Here is a 4,508-nt window from a genome sequence, read left to right on the forward strand (position 1 = left end):
TAAAAGAAAAGAGTTGAAGAGCATAGATTCCCGACGACCGAGGAGGAGCAAGGAACCTCGCGGTGGAGCGTCTGCAAGGAACCTTGCGCGTTTCCCCTATTTTTTGCCGCCTGCCCACCTATAAACAACTAAAAGAACATGAACTTTTTGCTAAGCACTAGAAACGGTACATCAGGATGCTAAGTTGAAGATGTTTTATACTCCCTCCGTTCACAAATATAAGTCTTTTTACATATTTCAATAAGGGACTACATACGAAACAAAATGAGTGAATCTACACTCTAAAATATGTACACAAGCCAACGCACTAACTCCATCCGATCCAACTCATGCACATACGCGATAGCATGGAGCACACAACGCACGTACACAAGACGTGCATGCACACACGCTTGGTCGCAGAATGCACGTGAATAACACATGCATGCGCACACACTCGGCTGCATGGAGGCGTGCGCCATCCGCGGCGACGTCCGGTTCGTCGTGCTACGGCGAAGCTCGCATGCAACGGCGCATACGCATCTCTTGCAGCACCTCTTTGCCGTCGTTGCTTAACTACTAGTCGGAGACGAAGACGAACGCAGCCTCGGCCTTAGAGATAGCACCGATGGAAATACACGCACGCTGCACGCACAAGAGCACATACGGAGTGCCCACGATGTGGTGGTGGTGCGTCCCCAGTCGCCTCTACTCCTTCTGCGCACGTTGTCTATCAAGGCGGCTGCATGCTAATGATGATGTGGGTGAGATCTTCCAGGACTCAGATGATGACGAGGAAAGTTATGAGACACAAGGTGACGTACACCGTCAGGCTGGTCACAATGGGCATGAACATAAGCTAGTAACTTACACACTTCCCTAGACTATGTTACTACCTCCATAGTGGGTAGGAACATCTATGTAGTGTCATGAAACGATGTATTTATTAGGTTATAGACTCATTGTTTCTTGGAGTGTGTGATGTTCCGGTAACTTAGCTAGTTACCACAAGCACCTCTCTCTTCATTAAATATGTGCCACATAAGCAAAGTCGTATTGGAGTGTGTGTGTTACTCCTAAGTTCCCCCCCCCCCCATTGTGACCAACCTCAAGGTCCACGGTCAAGGGGGTGCTAGCAAGTGCTTAGATGTGCTTACAACAAGTACAATAGAGTTGAGTCAGCGTGCTATAAGGAATAAACAGTAGTATATTTCTGCTTAGTTGGAGGAAAGAGAAGAGGAGAGAGAAGGTAAGCGGGCTCTTCATGAAGATGGGCTGTAGGCTTATAGCCAGTAGCTGGCTATACTATTAATGCTCTTTAGATGAGGTGCTAAGTGCATTAAATGGATTAGTAACTCAAGTGTTCAATGCATAGGTGCTTAGTTTATTGGTGCCGCATCATATTTTATGCCTACGTGGCAGGCTTAGCATCTATACATGGTGAATCACTAGGAGAGGCCAAGCCTGGTCATAGTGGGGAGTAACTTGTACTGTAACATATTACTATGTTACTCTAAACATCTCTATAAACCGAAAAGGAGGGAGTAGTAACATAGACTAGTGTCATATGCAGAGTATGGGAGCACATGATATTTCCCCGTCCGGACCGATCCCAAGTTGGCTTCTCACCTTCTTGGCCCAACAAAAATCCATCCCCCCTCCGGCGCGCGCTTCCCGCCCGGCGCCAGCTGAGCCCGCCGCTCCACATTGATGGCAAGTCAGGGCGACGCGACCTCTCACTGCTTCCGCCGTTGAAGTGGCGCGCCGACCGAGGGCACCGCCCGCTGCACGCCCGACATTTCAGACTACACAGTGGATAGTAACTTTTAGAGCAAGTACTATAATTAGATGACATAAGCAGGCTATAAAGGATTTAAATATAGTATTTGTGATTAGTTGAAGGAGAGAGAAGAGGAGAGAGAAGAGAAGCGGATTGTAAACATGTAGCCGGTTGTACTCCAACATACTCTACTTTGTGAGACAAAAGGTGGGGCCATTATTAGTGATATAGTATTTATACTAAAGGGACTAACGTACGCCTTAAGTACTCCGTTTTGTTTTGAGACAAACCTTGGTGGGGCTATTATTAACTTTTTTTTGAGCTATTATTGACTTGGACGTGGGGTTTGGGGGCCAAAGGCCTACTATTATACTCCGACCTGACATGCTCTACCTAGCCGCCGCTGTATCATATGGTTTCGCACCGTTCCAGATCTTAGCGCCGCCACGCAATTCTTCTCCATCCCTCCTTCTGACGTGCACCGCGAGAAGGGACAACAGTCGTCCGAACCCTGCCTTTCGTGATCCTGTACAGGAGAGGGGCGATCAGGTTTTTGGGGAGCACACCCATGTGGCTGCTGCCAGCGACGACTTCCTCAATGACAGCCTTCTTCCCCGACCTCGGTAACCTCTTCATCAACGACATGAGTGACAACATCAACCACATCGGTTCTGCTCCTGCTGTACAGTATGTGATTCTGTCCTCCTGGTTTATTTTTTTTGAAACAAGGCAAAAGACTTGCCATTTTCATTTAATAAGAAGAGGTTTTAGAACAGACATCGCCAAGCGGCGGAAAAGGAAAACAATTACTCTCGCGGCATTACATTACGCAAATGCTTAGCGCCTGCAGTGGCCCAAATCGAAACTTCCTCCTGGTTTAGTCCGCATCATTACTTTGATGTTTGCAATTGTTGTCATGATCTATTTACTGCTGATTCAGATTAAATCTCATACTAAATTGCTCATATATTCAACAATCCAATCCAAAAACCTGATCACAGGCAATTTACTCCGAGTGGTTTTGCTGCGCTTTTGAAGCCGCCTACTTTTAAGAGGGTGCAATATAAAAGGTGGCACACAAGAGCAGTATATTGGTTTCAGATCATGTACTGCTATGACGCCACTAAGGGTAACTCTGAGGGCGATCTTAATCCTACATAGCAGGAAGCTTTTAGAACATGGATACCCTCTTCAAAGCCGCCCTGCTGAGTGTTCTTGACGATTCCATTGTGGATTCGTATATGTTGTTTGACAGCGGCAAAGACATGTGGGCTGCGCTCGAGGCCACATTTGGGCCCTCGGGCACTGGCAACGAGTTGTACGTCATGGAGCAATTCTGTGACTACAAGATGACTAATAAGCGCTCTGTAATTCAGCAGACTCATGAGATACAATCACTATCTAAGGAACTTGAGCACTTTAAGTGTGTGTTGCCGGACAAATTTGTTGCTGGGACCATCATTGCCAAGCTTCCACCTTCGTGGAACGATTTTGCTACTTCTCTGAAAAACAAGAGACATGAGTTTTCTGTTTTGGATGTCATTAGCACTCTTGATTTTGAGGAGAAGGCGAGAGCAAAAGACACACGTGCTCGGGTCGCCGAGGGAGCTTCTAGTGCCCACATGGTACACGAGAAGAACTTCCAGCTCAACCAGCCCTAAAACAACAAGAACAAATCTTAGGGGAAAGGCAAGTTTGATGCAAAGAACAAGCCGTCACATTCTACCAACTTCAAGAAGAATTCTCATAACGGAAAGGGATACAAACCCCAATTTTGGTAGCACCGCACAAAATTTATATGGCTGCATCTACCTGCTGTCAGCTAACCTCATGGTGCTCCAAGTATTCCTACATTCGTAACTAGGCACAATATGGACCCAAGTTGAGTCATCTCTATTGCCTCATGTGTTTGCTGCAAATGTGTCAGCATCAATTGCAAGATGAGGCAGCTAGCTAGCTGTGGAGTTGCCAACATGCTCAAAGTGCTCGCAACATTGAGAAGAAACAAGCATGCCCAGGAAATTAATGCGTGCGCAGGGAGGCCCTTCTCTCAGAGAAGCATCGACCGATTTTCTTTATTTCCACACCTTATCACATTTTTGTATATTGGTTATAGTATGGTGAATCATTGAGATGCATAGACATGCTGAACTTTTTTTCTTCTGAATGTTAGTTTAATGTGAGTGTCTGCATCCAGTACCGCATCCTCTAATTTGGTGGATGCACACATAGAAAATAAATCTCCTTAATTTACTCCATAACCACCCTATTAAATAGGCCTAGTAACAAACTAGGCGCATGCAGTGGCCGGCAGGCACTTGCATCCTGCATGCATTGCCAGTCATGCAGCAACGCAAAAGAGGAGAGCGGTTCTTCGGAAAAAGCGAGTAGTTAGTGCAGCGGGCCATATAAACACGAACAGCTCACTCTCCCGCTTCCGTCTCCCCACTCAATTCCCCCTGCTCCCCAATCTTCCTCACTCGACCGGAAAACCCCGCTCACCTTCTTCCTCACTCGTACAGAAAACGCCTGCTCCTCTTCTTCCACTCCTACAGAAATCCCCAGCCCTCCTTCTTCCCCACTCGCACTGCCACTAGGCTCGTCTCTGGCTACTCTGCTCAAACTCATGAGCTCGGCGCGACGCCCACAAGGAAAATGGAGTCGGCTGGCCCCAGCGCCAAGAAGACGAGGCTCCCGCCAGCGGCGACGCCGGTTGTAGATCCCACACCCGGTAGCGCGGGGAGAAGCG

Source organism: Triticum dicoccoides, chromosome 7B, assembly GCF_002162155.2.
Source record: "Triticum dicoccoides isolate Atlit2015 ecotype Zavitan chromosome 7B, WEW_v2.0, whole genome shotgun sequence".
Classification (NCBI taxonomy): domain Eukaryota; kingdom Viridiplantae; phylum Streptophyta; class Magnoliopsida; order Poales; family Poaceae; genus Triticum; species Triticum dicoccoides.